Source organism: Globicephala melas, chromosome 11 (assembly GCF_963455315.2).
Source record: "Globicephala melas chromosome 11, mGloMel1.2, whole genome shotgun sequence".
NCBI lineage: Eukaryota > Metazoa > Chordata > Mammalia > Artiodactyla > Delphinidae > Globicephala > Globicephala melas.
In genome coordinates this window covers 58,770,855-58,788,817 of record NC_083324.2, presented here as the reverse complement: position 1 = coordinate 58,788,817, position 17,963 = coordinate 58,770,855, and positions in this window count along the sequence as shown.

Genomic DNA, 17,963 nt, shown 5'->3' with positions numbered 1-17,963 from the left:
GAGGGAACTGTGGTCCCTCCTTCAGGTCAACTGGGACACCATTCAGGGCACTGAAGCAGTAATTGACTAGCAGCCTGAAAGCAGTATGAATGAGTATTACAGAGCCGAGGGTCATAGGATTTGACATTGTCAGGCAAGATATCTTTATGATAAGATCATTTAACAGAGCTGGCCTTGGGCAATATTGTGAAATAGGCAAGGTTGGTCTTTATTTCTCTCTCCACACCACTCAGCATCAGGCTTTACGGTCACCCCAGGGCAGTAGTCCTGCACTTGCTCCTGGAGAGTGTTATTCTTTGCCAGCTGTCACAGCAGAAATGCTGACACACATTCTCTCTACCCATCAGCCAATAGAGGCCCCAGTGGTATGTGCATTTTAATAGGAATCTTCTAAAGACCAAAAAGGCTTTAGAACTCAAAGGAATGAGTCTTTAGGGGGAATTAAAGGTAATGGGGGAAATAGTAAGAGGTGGGGAACCTTTCCAACACCGCCAAAGTCATATTTAATTAAACTGTTGCTTTTTCATAAGGCTGATTAGGCTTTTGAGGTATATGCAGAAATTCTGATGATCACTTGGAAGGAATGTATTGTACTTGCAGGTACTGTATCTTTATTTTAATTTATTGAGCATCCCTCCTGTCTGAGATACTGTCACTTTTGCATACATTAGCACCTCAGAGAAGGCTCATATTTATTCTCTGACATAAATAATCTCACTTAGAGATGAGATGGAGGAGGTTGAATGAATACATCACAGGAGTTGTGAAGGAACACATTTTTATACAATTCATAGGAGAAGAGTCACCAGGGGTTCCCTACTGGTCCTGAAAAATGCCAATGGCATTTCTGGGGTAGATCTTTGTGATGAACTAGGAATTTAGGACTTCTGTACCAAGGGATTCTGCCAAGATAAACAGCTTGGTGGTGGGGGAGAAGTTATGGTGGATCATTTCATGTATTTCCTTTCATCTCTATTGCTGGCTGTGGCTAGTCTAGTTCTGAAAAGGATGGGTTGTAAATACATGTATGTGTGTAGGCACATGCACGGGTGTATGTGTGTATGGGCATGTATGGATAGATATACAAATTTTTGAATTGGTTTTTGGAGCGTCCTGCCAATTGACCATACTGAGTTTCACAGTGTCCCAAGTAGTTTTAGAAATGGTTGGTATTGCCTAACTGTACAAAGCATCTGGTCCATTTTTTAAAAATCAACTGTAACTCTAAAGTTGGTGTTCTTCCACTGCTTTCCCTTCCACTTGGTGAGGTTCAGGACATTCTACCCCCAAATATGGCACCTTGGCATATTGAATATTTAAAGCTACAGGAGTTTGAGAAAATAGCAGATGCAGGAAGGTTACTCTGCCCTTCTCTCCTGAAACAGGTCATAAGCCCACATGTGAGAGGTGCTCTCCCTACAGCTGGAGGAAAGCAGCATCCTTATCTCAGAAGAATCTCAACAACCAGGCCTTGCTAAGTTTCCCCTGTGAATTGCACTTACCTCACACGCCTTAACCTGCTTCATTCTTCCAAGACTGCCTCCTCTTCATCAAACCCCACATAAAATTATCAGGTCTAACTATTTCTCCAGGTCTTCATTTCCTTAGGAAGCCTCTTGTATCATGAAAAACTTATATTGCATAAATCTGTATGTTTTTCTCCTGTGAATCTGTCTTTGCTAGTTTAATTTTCAGAACCAGTGGCCCTAAGAGAGTCAAAGAGAACTTTTTCTCCGCTGCACACTTGGTAAATTTTGTTAGGTTTGCAGGACCTCCTCTGATGGACTTGGAAGAGACTTCTAGATGGGTATCTGGGCACTCATTTCTGCTGGCCACACCCTGCCTCATGCTACTTATATATGGAGAAACAGCAAGAGCTTGGGTCATAGCATAGAGTTTTAACGTTGCAACATACTGACCATGGGACCTTTCAGGTTCCCATCGGTAAAACGGGGAACATAATATCTACCTCTCAGTAATGCTGGGGAATTGGAAATCATACAGTTAAAGCACACAAAACAGTACCTGGCACATAGTAAGAACTTGGAAAAAGGCTTATATTTGTTTGTGTATTGATCTTAAGAATAAACTACTACATGTTGAAAGCATGGAGCATACTGTCTTGCATATAGTGCTCCAAAATTATTTTTGTGGACAGATATGAATATTGTATGTTAGTCACTTTCTGCGTATGGCATACATCCTTTCATGGCATATGACAGAGAGCTGTGGATAGTTGGCCTTAAAGAAGAGAAGTTCACAAGGGTCCATCAAGAAAGGTTGCTGCTTTTAGAACTTCTTCATGAAGCAAGGACACAAAAAGTCTCTCAATTAAAAGTTCCTTTCAGTGTGTGTAGTATTAGAGAGAAGAAAATGTTTGTCTTGGTGTTCACAAATTGATATGCTTTCATATCTTGAAAATTGGAATCAGACGTTAGAGAAGAGATTCTCAAATTTCACAAATATTGGCACAAGCCTCTTAGTTAGCCTCATCCACCAGAGGGCAGACAGCAGAAGCAAGAACTACAATTCTGCATCCTGTGGAACAAAAACCACATTCACAGAAAGATAGACAAGATTAAAAGGCAGAGAGCTATGTACCAGATGAAGGAACAAGATAGAGCCCTAGAAAAACAACTAAATGAAGTGGAAATAGGCAACCTTCCAGAAAAAGAATTCAGAATAATGATAGTGAAGATGATCCAGGACGTTGGAAAAAGAATGGAGGCAAAGATCAAGAAGATGCAAGAAATGTTTAATGAAGACCTAGAAGAATTAAAGGACAAACAGAGATGAACAATACAATAACTGAAATGAAAAATAAGCCAGAAGGAATCAATAGCAGAATAACTGAGGCAGAAGAATGGATAAGTGACCTGGAAGACAGAATGGTGGAATTCACTACTGCGGAACAGAATAAAGAAAAAAGAATGAAAAGAAATGAAGACAGACTAAGAGACCTCTGGGACAACATTAAATACAACAACATTCACATTATAGGGGTCCCGGAAGGAGAAGAGGGAGAGAAAAGACCAGAGGAAATATTTGAAGAGATTATAGTTGAAAACTTCTCTAATATGGGAAAGGAAATTACCACCCAAGTCCAGGAAGTGCAGAGAGTCCGATACAGGATAAACCCAAGGAAGAACGTGATGAGACACATAGTAATTAAATTGGCAAAAATTAAAGACAAAGAAAAATTATTGAAAGCAGCAAGGGAAAAATGACAAATAATATACAAGGGAACTCCCATAAGGTTAACAGCTGATTTCTCAGCAGGAACTCTACAGGTCAGAAGGGAGTGGTATGATATACTTAAAGTGATGAAAGAGAAGAACCTACAACTAAGATTACTCTACCCAGCAAGGATCTCATTCAGATTCGAGGGAGAAATCAAAATCTTTACAGACAAGTAAAAGCTAAGAGAATTCAGCACCACCAAACCAGCTCTACAACAAATGCTAAAGGAACTTCTCTAAGTGGGAAACACAGAGAAGAAAAGGACCTACAAAAAAACCTCCAAAAGAATAAAGAAAATGGTCATAGGAACATACATATCGATAGTTACCTTAAACGTGAATGTATTACATGCTACAACCAAAAGACACAGGTTTGCTGAATGGATATAAAAACAAGACCCATATATATGCTGTCTACAGGACACCCACTTCAGACCTAGGGACACATACAGACTGAAAGTGAGGGGATGGAAAAAGATATTCCATGCAAATGGAAATCAAAAGAAAGCTGGAGTAGCAATACTCATATCAGATAAAATACACTTTAAAATAGAGAATGTTATCAGAGACAAAGAAGGACACTACATAATGGTCAAGGGATCAATCCAAGAAGAAGATATAACAATTATAAACATATATGCACCCAACATAGGAGCACCTCAATACATAAGGCAACTGCTAACAGCTATAAAAGAGAAAATCGACAGTAACACAATAATAGTGGGGAACTTTAACATCTCACTTACACCAATGGACAGATCATCCAAAATGAAAATAAATAAGGAAAAAGAAGCTTTAAATGACACAATAGACCAGATAGATTTAATTGATATTTATAGGACATTTCATCCCAAAACAGCAGATTACACTTCCTTCTCAAGTGCTCATGGAACATTCTCCAGGATAGATCACATCTTGGGTCACAAATCAAGCCTCAGTAAGTTTAAGAAAATTGAAATCACATCAAGCAACTTTTCTGACCACAACGCTATGAGATTAGAAATGAGTTACAGGGAAAAAATGTAAAAAGCACAAACACATGGAGGCTAAACAATAGGATACTAAATAACCAAGAGATCACTGAAGAAATCAAAGAAGAAATCAAAAAATACATAGAGGCAAATGACAATGAAAACACAACAATCCAAAACCTATGGGATGCAGCAAAAGCAGTTCTAAGAGGGAAGTTTATAGCTATACAAGCCTAACTCAAGAAATAAGAAAAATCTCAAATAAACCATCTAACCTTACACCTAAAGGAACTAGAGAAAGAAGAACAAACAAAACCCAAAGTTAGCAGAAGGAAAGAAATCATAAAGATCAGAGCAGAAATAAATGAAATAGAAACAAAGAAAACAGTAGCAAAGATCAATAAAACTAAAAGCTGGTTCTTTGAGAAGATAAACAAAATTGATAAACCACTAGCCAGATTCATCAAGAAAAAGAGGGAGAGGACTCAAATCAATAAAATTAGAAATGAAAAAGGAGAAGTTACAACAGACACTGCAGAAATACAAAGCATCCTAAGAGACTACTACAAGCAACTCTATGCCAGTAAAATGGACAACCTGGAAGAAATGGGCAAATTCTTAGAAAGGTATAACCTTCCAAGACTGAACCAGGAAGAAATACAAATTATGAACAGACCAACCACCAGTAATGAAATTGAAACTGTGATTAAAAATGTTCATAAGGTAAATAGCTAGAGAGAAGCAGCTGCATAGCACAGGGATATCAGCTCGGTGCTTTGTGACCACCTGGAGGGGTGGGATAGGGAGGGTGGGAGGGAGGAAGACGCAAGAGGGAAGAGGTATGGGAACATATGTATATGTATAACTGATTCACTTTGTTATAAAGCAGAAACTAACACACCATTGTAAAACAATTATACCCCAATAAAGATGTTAAAAAAAAATATTCCAACAAACAAAAGTCCAGGACCAGATGGCTTCACAGGTGAATTCTATCAAACATTTAGAGAAGAGCTAACACCCATCTTTCTCAAACTCTTCCAAAAAATTGCAGAGGAAGGAACACTGCCATACTCATTCTATGAGGCCACCATCACCTTGATACCAAAACCAGACAAAGATACTACAAAAAAAGAAAATTACAGACCAGTATCACTGATGAATATAGATGCAAAAATCCTCAATAAAATACTGGCAAACAGAATCCAACAACACATTAAAAGTATCATACACCATGACCAAGTGGGATTTATTCCAGGCATGCAAGGATTCTTCGATATATGCAAATCAATCAATGTGATACACCATATAAACAAATTGAAGAATGAAAACCTTATGATCATCTCAATAGATGCAGAAAAAGCGTTTGACAAAATTCAACACCCATTTGTGATAAAAACTCTCCAGAAAGTGGGCATAGAGGGAACCTACCTCAACATAATAAAGGCCATATATGACAAACCCACAGCAAACATCATTCTCAATGGTGAAAAACTGAAAGCATTTCCTCTAAGATCAGGAGCAAGACAAGGATGTCCACTCTCACCAATATTAATCAACGTAGTTTTGGAAGTCCTAGCCACAGCAATCAGAGAAGAAAAAGAAATAAGAGGACTACAAATTGGAAAGGAAGAAGTAAAACTATCACTGTTTGCAGATGACATGATACTATGCATAGAAAATCCTAAAGATGACACCAGGGAACTGCCAGAACTGATCAATGAATTTGGTAAAGTTGCAGGATACATAATGCACAGAAATCTCTTGCATTCCTATATATTAATGATGAAAAATCTGAAAGAGAAATTAAGGAAACACTCCCACTTACCACTGCAACAAAAAGAATAAAATATCTAGGAATATACCTACCTAGGGAGACAAAAGACCTGTATGCAGAAAACTATAGGACACTGATGAAAGAAATTAAAGATGATACCAACAGATGGAGAGATATACCATGTTCTTGGATTGGAAGAATCAATATTGTGAAAATGACTATACTACCCAAAGCAATGTACAGATTCAATGCAATCCGTATCAAATTACCAATGGCATTTTTTTTACAGAACTAGAACAAAAAGTCTTAAAATTGTATGGAGATGCAAAAAACCCCAAATAGCCAAAGCAGTCTTGAGGGAGAAAATGGAGCTGGAGGAATCAGACTCCCTGACTTCAGACGATACTACAAAGCTACAGTAATCAAGACAATATGGTACTGGCACAAAAACAGAAATATAGATCAATGGAACAAGATGGAAAGCCCAGAGATAAACCCACACACCTATGGTCAACTAAGCTATGACAAAGGAGGCAAGGATATACAATGGAGAAAAGACAGTCTCTTCAATAAGTAGTGCTGGGAAAACCGGAAAGCTACATGTAAAAGAATGAAATTAGAACATTACCGGGAACACCATACACAAAAATAAACTCAAAATGGATTAGAGACCTAAATGTAAGACTGGACACTATAAAACTCTTAGAGGAAAACATAGGAAGAACACTCTTTGACATAAATCACAGCAAGATCTTTTTTGATCCACTTTCTAGAGTAATGGAAATAAAAACAAAAATAAACAAATGGGACCTAATGAAACTTCAAAGCTTTTGCACAGCAAAGGAAACCATAAACAAGACGAAAAGACAACACTCAGAATGGGAGAAAATATTTGCAAATGAATCAATGGACAAAGGATTAATCTCCAATATAAACAGCTCATGCAGCTCAATATTAAAAAAAACAAAGAACCCAATCTAAATATCGGCAGAAGACCTAAATAGACATTTCTCCAAAGAAGACATACAGATGGGCAAGAAGCACATGAAAAGCTGCTCACCATCACTAATTATTATAGAAATACAAATCAAAACTACAATGAGGTATCACCTCACACCAGTTAGAATGGGCATCATCATAAAATCTACAAACAACAAATGCTGGAGCGGGTGTGGAGGAAAGGGAACCCTCTTGCACTGTTGGTGGGAATGTAAATTTATACAGCCACTGTGGAGAAAAGTATGGAGGTTCCTTAAAAAACTGAAAATAGAATTACCATATGATCCAGCAATCCCAGTACTGGGCATATACCCAGAGAAAACCATAATTCAAAAAGACACATGCACCCCAATGTTCATTGCAGCACTATTTACAATAGCCAGGTCATGGAAGCAACCTAAATGCCCACTGACAGATGAATGGATAAAGAAGAATTGGTACATATATACAACGGAATATTACTCAGCCATAAAAAGGGATGAAATTGGGTCATTTGTTGAGACGTGGATGGATCTAGGGACTGTCATACAGAGTGAAGTAAGTCAGAAAGAGAAAAACAAATATCGTATATTAACGTATATATTTGTAACCTAGAAAAATGGTACAAACGAACCAGTTTGCAGGGCAGAAATTGAGACACAGATATAGGGAACAAACGTATGGCCACCAAGGGGGGAAGCCACGGGGTGTGGTGGTGGTGGTGTGATGAATTGGGTGATTGGGATTGACATGTATACACTGATGTGTATAAAATTGATGGCTAATAATAACCTGCTGTATAAAAATATAAAATACAAAAATTAAAAATATTTTCACAAAAATTGCATGCAATAGTTTCCCTAATGTCTCTTAAGAATATTTCGGAACTTTTTGGTAATGTTTCTAAAGTTGGATGAAAGATAACCTATAGAGGTCCAATGTATTTTTCTTTTCTCCAGACTTAGGATGGGCTGTTTCCACATATTAAGTAAAACAAGATATGACTGATGCAGTAAGTTTCAAAAAAACAGGTCAAGGTTTTCTGACATTGCTCTGAGAAAGAGGAATTGGACTGTCTTGAAAAAAAACTGAGATGTCAGTCTTCTCTCTTCTACATGGGAAAAATACAGGAAGTTTCTGTTTATTATTTCAAGATCTGAAGACTTACAGACAGTGCAGGAGAGAACTCTGCTTTGGATGCTTCTATGTCTCAGCTCTTTTGGGAGAAACACAGAAGCTGAACTGTTTGTGAACAGGGTGACATGCATTCTCGATTTCACAGTGTCACTTTCATAGCTCAGCACCTACAGGCAGAATATAAAATAGGACCAGGATACCCTAGAACAGCTGTTCTTAAAATATCATTCTAAATGTTCCAAGGAAAAACTCTGTTTGTGTTGGAAATAAGACCCCCAGCAAGGCTTACAAGTAGAAGTAACTCAAATGGCACCAAATAAAACTGATCTCACCATGGTCTCTGGTAAGCAGTGAGAACCAAGTGGATACACATGTGGTCATTAGGTTCTTTGGAAACACAAAATGGCAGTCACATCTCTTGCCACATTGTCAATTCCTCCAGGGCAGGAGGTGTGTATTTGCATCACCTGCAGAAGCTCCAGGACCACGTTCTTCATGTGGTTGGCACTCAATAATTGATTGGATGAGTGAGACACTGTTGACCACACTGACAAGGGACTGGCTTGATGCCACTTTAGTTAGGGTTGTGAAATATGCCATGTAGAGCTCTGGACAGATCCAGTGTCTCTGCATCTTGTCTCCTTAGGAGTGGGGGTGGGGCAGCAGCTGAACCATTACCCACGTAGCTCTGTCCTATATGAGATCCTAAAAGGAACGTGAGTACATGTGATTTTTCTTTTTGGCAGAAAACTGAGTGTATTACATAATACATAAATTGATAAAATATCTACATTGTTTCTATCCTGATGCATCTTGACTATAACTCCCTTGAGAATCACATCTGTGTCTTGCTCTGTTACATTGAGACAGTGTTGTATAAGGGATAAAAAATAGACTCTGACCTGACTGCCTGGATTAGAGTTCCACATCTGCCAATCACTGTGTGACCTGGGAAAGTTACATAACCTCTCAGTGTCTTGATGTTCTCATCGGAAAAATAGGACTAGAGTGTTATTGTGAGGGTGAAATAAAGTGAATGCACATTAAACATCTAAAACAGTAGTTGGAATTTGTTAAATTCTCAGTGAAAGGTAGCCATTTGACAGAACCTTGTTCTTACACTTTTCCACAGAATTTAAGAACAAAGAATTAAACTTAACAAGCACCTGCTCTTGGTCTGTTGCTTTACATAACTTGCTTATTATGAGGCAAAGTTTCATATAAAGCAGGTCAGTTCTGCCTCCTATACAGGAGAAGTAATAACTGTAGAACTAAAAGACGTGCATTAGTTTCCAAAGCCTGCTGTAACAAATCACCACAAATGTAGTGGCTTAAGACAACAGAAATTTATTCTCTCATCCATCTGGAATCAGTTTTCCTGGCCAAAATCAAGATGTGAGCAGAGCTGCATCCTTTCTGGGAGTTCTGAAGGAGGACTTATTCCTTTCTTCCCTCTCCCAGTTCCTGGTGGCTGCCAGCACTCGGCTTGGAGCTGCATCAGTTTCAGCTGCCCCTGGTCCAACTGCCTTCTCTTCTGTGTGTAGCTCCCTCTAATAAGGGTGCTCGTGATTGCATTCAGTGCCCACACAGACAATCCAGGATAATCTCCTCATCCTAAAATCTTTAGCTTAATCAGATCTGCAAAGACAAGTCTGGGGCCCTATAAGATAACATTCACAGGTTGCAAAGATTAGAACATGGATAAATTTTTTCTTTTTTTTTTGGTGGGGGGAGGTCATTTCTCAGCTTATCACAGCCCTTATAAGGATTTCTCAAACTATGATTTCTAAGATTCTATGACTAGACTCAGTACGCTTATTAAAGCATCCTCAAAATAGGTATTAAATAGCCCAAATAATGATATATCTCAGCACTGAGAACTGCTAAATTTTTTATCATTATTCTTTCTCATTCTTTTTTAATCTTTATTTTTAAACTGAGTTTTAAAAAAACCTTCTGATACCATTTAAACATAAATTAGATTAATCTTGGCATTCTATCATCTCATACTCCCTACAATTTTATTTCGTTGACATAACAGTACTATCTTTATATTATAAATGAGAAAACTGACATTTAGAAAAGGTAGTGCCTTACCCAAAATCAAAACCTTGGGCCGACCAAGGATAGCAGCCAGTCTTTTGACATCTAAGCAAGTATTCTTTACATTTCATCCTAGTGACAAATTGCCTTCTTAGAAAGAATGTCAGTTCAAAAAAATATTTTAGGGCTTCCCTGGTGGCGCAGTGGTTGAGAGTCCGCCTACTGATGCAGGGGACACGGGTTCGTGCCCCAGTCCGGGAGGATCCCACATGCCGCGGAGCGGCTGCACCCGTGAGCCATGGCCGCTGGGCCTGCGCGTCCAGAGCCTGTGCTCTGCAACGGGAGAGGCCACAACAGTGAGAGGCCTGTGTTCTGCAAAAAAAAAAAAAAAATATTTTGAAGAATCTTTAAAGAAACTTTCAAAAATCTTTTTTAAAAGTCTTTCGAAAATGCTTTAATGATGAAGTGGCCATTGTACTTTAGATAGCATAAATATTGCTCTGTGTGAGGTCAAAATAGAGATTAAAGAGGGATTGTTTTGAGAGTTTCTTTACCTTATAGCTTACTTATTTTTAATTTTTAAAATTAAAAAAAAATTTTTTTTTACATCTTTATTGGAGTATAATTGCTTTATAGTTTAAACCCATAGTTGTTGTTGTTGTTGTTATTTTTGCAGTACGTGGGCCTCTCACTGTTGTGGCCTCTCCTGTTGCAGAGCACGGGCTCCGGAGCGCAGGCTCAGTGGCCATGGCTCACGGGCCTAGCCGCTCCACAGCATGTGGGATCTTCCCAGACTGGGGCACGAACCCGCGTCCCCTGCATCGGCAGGCGGACTCTCAACCACTGCACCACCAGGGAAGCCCTAAACCCATAGTTTTAATAAAATATAAATTTGCTATAGCATAAATGCCATGCAGTTATCTGTGTAACTGCTATGACATTATCTCTGTAAAAATCAGACTAATGTTGGTTTTTTGATTTACCTATGTACAATGGAAGCATTAAAACACTGACAAATGTTGCATGGTGAGGCTGAAAGCCTGGAGTGAAATACTGGCAATTACAGAAGGATGGATGGCAAGAAATAGCTGACAGGAGACGGGGCACTGTTGGCAGCCTGGCTGAGAAGAGGGTCAGGTCATCATTATCATAGTCAAGTTTTTTGTTTCCTTTGTTTAACCTGTTCTCCCACTGTCTTGAAATATTTGCAAATCTGAGAACAAGCACAGCCATAATTGAAATAGGTTATTCCTAAATTCTTCCTAGTCACAAGAACGTGCTCTAACCATGAAAATTTCCTGTGTATTACATCTTAGTAAGTCCTCCATCCAAAAGACAGAGGGGACAAGGGATGAAGTAATGACAGTCCTTATTCGTGGATTTTAAAATTTGTAATATGGATTGAAGGTGTGGAGAAATCTAGTGGAATTGCAGTAAAAGTAAAAATAAACACACTGTGAGGTTCAGCCTGTTTACCAGTATGTGAGGGAAGTGGAATTTTCTCGGGCTTCTTTGAAGAAATAACATCAGACTGGCAAAGAACAATAAAACGAGGCAAAACAGGAAAAAATTGTCCCACACATTCCCTGGATATCCCTACATCATGCATTGACTGGTAAGTGACTTTCTATTTTAAAATCCATCTAAAGGACGAAGAGGGAACTAAAATACCATCCAAGCTCTCTGATCAGAAGGGGTTCTATAAATGCGACAAATAAACATTCATTAGGTACAATACCATAATTTTTAATGTGCTTTTTAAAAATTTTTTAAAAATAGATCTTTATTGGAGTATAATTGCTTCAAAATACTGTGTTAGTTTCTGTTGCACAACAAAGAGAATCAGCCATATGCATACACATGTCCCCATATCCCCTCCCTCTTGAGCTTCCCTCCCATCCTCCGTATCCCACCCCTCTCTTGGTTATCACAAAGCACCAAGCCATCTCCCTGTGCTATGCTGCTGCTTCCCACCAGCCAGCTATTTTACATTCGGTAGTGTATATATGTCGATGTTACTCTCACTTCGCCCCAGCTTCGCCCTCCAACCCCATGTCCTCAAGTCCATTTTCTATGTCTATCACTTTATTACTGCCCTGCAACTAGGTTCATCAGTACCATTTTTTTTGATTCCATATATATGCATTAGCATACGGTATTTGATTTTTTTCTTTCTGACTTACTTCACTCTGTTGACAGACTCTAGGTCCATCCACCTCACTACAAATAACTCAATTTCATTTCTTTTTATGGCTAAGTAATATTCCATTGTATAAATGTGCCACATCTTCTTTATCCATTCATCAGTTGAGGGACATTTAGGTTGGTTCCATGTTCTGGCTATTGTAAATAGTGCTGCATTGAACATTGTGGTACATGTCTCTTTTTGAATTATGGTTTTCTCACGGTATATGCCCAGTAGTGGGATTGCTAGGTCATATGGTAGTTCTATTTTTAGTTTTTTAAGGAACATCTATACTGTTTTCCATAGTGGTTGTATCAATTTACATTCCCACCAACAGTGCAGGAGGGTTCCCTTTTCACCACATCCTTTCCAGCATTTATTGTTTCCAGATTTTTTGATAATGGCCATTTTGACTGGCTTGAGGTGATAACTCATTGTAGTTTTGATTTGCATTTCTCTAATAATCAGTGATGTTGAGCATCTTTTCATGTGCCTCTAGGCCATGTGTATGTCTTCCTTGGTGAAATGTCTATTTAGGTCTTCTGCCCATTTTCTAACTGGATTGTTTGTTTTTTTGATATTGAACTCCATGAACTGTTTGTATATTTTGGAGATTAATCCTTTGTCTATTGTGTCATTGGCAAATATTTTCTCCCATTCTGAGGGTTGTCTTTTTGTCTTGTTTATGGTTTCCTTTGCTGTGCAAAGGCTTTTAAGTTTAATTAAGTCCCATTTGTTTATTTTTGTTTTTATTTCTGCTACTCCAGGAGATGGGTCAAAAAAGATCTTGCTGTGGTTTATATCAAAGAGTGTTTTTCCTATGTTTTCCTCTAAGAGTTTTATAGTGTCTGGTCTTACATTTAAATTTTTAATCCATTTGGAGTTTATTTTTGTGTGTGGTGTTAGGTAGTGTTCTAATTTCATTCTTTTATGTGTACCTGTTCAGTTTTCCCAGCACTACTTATTGAAGAGGCTGTCTTTTCTCCATTGTATGTCTTTGCCTCCTTTGTCATAAATTAGGTGCCCGTATGTGTGTAAGTTTATCTCTGGGCTTTCTATCCTGTTCCTTTGATCTATATTTCTATTTTTGTGCCAGTACCATACTGTCTCGATTACTGTAGCTTTGTGGTATAGTTTGAAGTCAGGGAGCCTGATTCCTCCAACTCCTTTCTTCTTTCTCAAGATTGCTTTGGCTATTTGGAGTCTTTTGTGTTTCCATACAAACTGTAAAATTTTTTGTTCTAATTCTGTGAAGAATGTCATTGGTAGTTTGATAGGAATTGCATTGAATCTATAGATTGCTTTGGGTAGTATAGTCATTTTCACAATATTGATTCTTCCAATCCAAAAATATGGTATATTTTTCCATCTGTTTATGTCATCTTTGATTTCTTTCATCAGTGTTTTATAGTTTTGAGTACAAGTCTTTCACCTCCCTAGGTAGGTGTATTGCTAGGTATTTTATTCTTTTTGTTGCAGTGGTAAATGGGAGTGCTTCATTAATTTTTCTTTCTGATTTTTCATTGTTGGTGTATAGGAATGCCAGGGATTTCTGTGCATTAATTTTGTATCCTGCAACCTTACCACATTAAATCATTAGTTCTAGTAGCTTTCTGTTGGCATCTTTAGGATTTTCTATGTATAGTATCATGTCATCTGCAAACAGTGATAGTTTTACTTCTTCCTTTCCAATTTGTAGTCCTCTTATTTCTTTTTCTTCTCTGATTGCCGTGGCTAGGACTTCCAAAACTATGTTGAATAAGAGTGGTGAGAATGGACATCCTTGTCTTGTTCCTGAGCTTATTGGAAATGCTTTCAGTTTTTTACCATTGAGTATGATGCTTGCTGTGGGATTGTCATATATGACCTTTATTATGTTGAGGTAGATTCCCTCTATGTCCATTTTCTGGAGAGTTTTTAACATAAATCGATGTTGAATTTTGTCAAAAGCTTTTTCTGCATCTATTGAGATGATCATATGGTTTTTATTCCTTAATTTGTTTATGTGGTGTATCACATTGATTGATTTGCGTATATTGAAGAATCCTTGCATGCCTGGGATAAATCCCATTTGATCATGGTATATGATCCTTTTAACACGTTGTTGGATTCTTTTTGCTAGTATTTGTTCAGGATTTTTGCATCTATGTCCATCAGTGATATTGGTCTATAATTTTCTTTTTTTGTGACATGTTTGTCTCGTTTTGTTATCAGGGTGATGGTGACTTCATAGAATGAATTTGGGAGTGTTCTTCCCTCTGCAAATTTTGGAAGAGTTTGAGAAGGATTGGTGTTAGCTATTCTCTAATTGTTTGATAGAATTCTAGTGTGAAGCCATCTGGTCCTGGACTTTTGTTTGTTGGAAGATTTTAAATTATGGTTTTAATTTCGTTACTTGTGACAGGTCTGTTTATATTTTCTAATTCTTCCTGGTTCCATCTTGGAAAATTGTACGTTTCCAAGAATTTGTCCATTTTTTCATGGTTGTCCATTTTATTGGCATATAGTTGTTTGCAGTAGTCTCTTATAATCCTTTGTATTTCTGCGGTGTCAGTTGTGATTTCTCCTTTTTCGTTTCTAATTTTATTGATTTGTGTCCTCTCCCTTTTTGTCTTGATGATCTGGCTAAGGTTTATCAATTTTGTTTATCTTCTCAAAGAACCAGCTTTTAGTTTTATTGATCCTTGCTATTGTTTTCTTCATTTCTATTTCATTTATTTCTGCTCTGATCTTTATGAATCTTTCCTTCTACTGACTTTGGGTTTTCTTTGTTCTTTTTTCTCTAGTTGTTTTAAGTGTAGGGTTAGATTGTTCATTTGACATTTTTCTTGTTTCTTGAAGTGAGATTGAATTGCTATACACTTCCCTCTTAGAACTGCTTTTGCTGCATCTCATAGGTTTTGGGTTGTTGTGTTTTCATTGTCATGTGTTTCTATGTATTTTTCTTTTTAACATCTTTATTGGAGTATAATTGCTTTACAATGGTGTGTTAGTTTCTGCTTTATAACAAAGTGAATCAGGTATACATATACATATATCCCCATATCTCCTCCCTTTTGTGTCTCCCTCCCACCCTCCTTATCCCATCCCTCTAGTTTGACATAAAGCACTGAGCTGATCTCCCTGTGCTATGTGGCTGCTTCCCAATAGCTACCTATTTTACATTTGGTAGTGTATATATGTCCTTGCCTCTTAGTCCCAGCTTACCCTTCTCCCTCCCTGTGTCCTCAAGTCCATTCTCTACGTCTGTGCCTTTATTCCTGTCCTGTCCCTAGGTGCTTCAGAACCTTTTTTTTTTAGATTCCATATATATGTGTTAGCATACAATATTTGTTTTTCTCTTTCTGACTTACTTCACTCTGTAAGACAGACTCTAAGTCCATCCACCTCACTACAAATAACTCAGTTTCGTTTCTTTTTATGGCTGAGTAATATTCCATTGTATATATGTGCCACGTCTTCTTTATCCATTCATCTATCGACGGACACTTCAGTTGCTTCCATGTCCTGGCTATTATAAATAGAGCTGCAATGAACATTGTGGTACATGACTCTTTCAATTATTGTTTTCTCAGGGTATATGCCCAGTAGTGAGATTGCTGGGTCGTATGGTAGTTCTATTTTTAGTTTTTTAAGGAACGTCCATACTGTTCTCCATAGTGGCTGTATCAATTTACATTCCCACCAACAGTGCAAGAGGATTCCCTTTTCTCCACACCCTCTGCAGCATTTATTATTTGTAGAATTTTTGATGATGGCCTTTATGACTGGTGTGAGTGATACCTAATTGTAGTTTTGATTTGCATTCCTCTAATGATTAGTGATGTTGAGCATCCTTTCATGTGTTTGTTGGCAATCTGTATATCTTCTTTGGGGAAATGTCTATTTAGGTCTTTGGCCCATTTTTGCATTGGGTTGTTTGTTTTTTTGACATTGAGCTGCATGAGCCACTTGTAAATTTCTTTTTATTTCTTCTTTGATATCTTCAGTGATCTCTTGGTTATTTACTAGTGCACTGTTTAGCCTCCATGTGTTTGTGTTTTTTACGGTTTTTTTCCTGTATCTGATTTCCAATCTCATAACGTTGTGGTCAGAAAAGATGCTTGATATGATTTCAATTTTCTTAAATTTTCCGAGGCTTGATCTGTGACCCAAGATATGATCTATCCCAGAAAATGTTCTGTGTGTACTTGAGAAGAAAGTTTATTCTGCCACTTTTGGGTGGAATGTTGTATAAATATCAATTAGATCTATCTGGACTATTGTGTCATTTAAAACTTGTGTTTCCTTATTTATTTTCTGTTTGGATGATCTGTCCATTAGTGTAAGTGGGGTGCTAAAGTCCCTTACTATTGTGTTACTTTCGATTTCTCCTTTCATGGTTAGCGTTTGCCTCATGTATTGAGGTGCTCCTATGTTGGGTGCATAAACATTTATAATTGTTATATCTTCTTCTTGGATTGATTCTTTGATAATTATGTAGTGTCCTTCCTTGTCTCTTGTTACAGTCTTTATTTTAAAGTCTATTTTACCTGATATGTGTATTGCTATTCCAGCTTTCTTTTAATTTCCATTTTCATGGAATATCTTTTTTCCATCTCTTCACTTTCAGTCTGTATGTGTCCCTAGGTCTGAAGTGGGTCTCTTATAGACAGCATATATATGGGTCTTGTTTTTGTATCTATTCAGCCAGTCTGTGTCTTTTGGTTGGGGATTTTAATCCATTTACATTCAAGGTTATTATTGAGATGTATGTTCCTATTACAATTTTCTTAATTGTTTTGGGTTTGTTTTTGTCGGTCTTTTTCTTCTCTTGTGTTTCCTGCTTAGTGAAGTTTCTTTAGCATTTGTTGTAAAGCTGGTTTGGCAGTGCTGAATTCTCTTAGCTTTTGCTTGTCTGAAAAACTTTTGACTTCTCCATTGAATCTGAATGAGATCCTTACTGGGTAAAGTAATCTTGGATGTAGGTTTTTCTCTTTCATCACTTTAAGTCTATCCTGCCACTGCCTTCTGGCCCACAGAGTTTCTGATGAAAAATCAGCTGATAACCTTATGGGGATTCCTTTGTACATTATTTTTTGTTTTTCCCTTGCTGCTTTTTATATTTTTTCTTTGAATTCAATTTTTGTTAGTTTGATTAATTTGTGTCTTGGTGTGTTTTTCCTAAGATTTATCCTGTATGGGACTCTGTGTGCTTCCTGGACTTGGGTGACTATTTCCTTTCCCATGTTAGGGAAGTTTTTGACTATAATCTCTTCAAATATTTTCTCAGACCCTTTCCTTTCTCTTCTTATTCTGTGACCCTTATAATTTGAATGTTGGTGCATATAGTGTTGTTCCAGAGGTCTATGAGATTGTCTTCAATTCTTTTAATTCTTTTTTCTTTATTCTGCTTCTTGGTAGTTATTTCCACCATTTTGTCTTCCAGCTCACTTATTCATTCCTCTGACTCAATTATTCTGTTATTGATTCCTTCTAGTGTATTTTTCATTTCAGTTATTGTGTTGTTCATCTCTGTTTGTTTGTTCTTTAGTTCTTCTAGATCTTTGTTAAACATTTCTTGTGTTTTCTCAGTCTGTGCCTCCATTCTATTTCCGAGATTCTGGATCATCTTTACTATCATTACTCTGAAT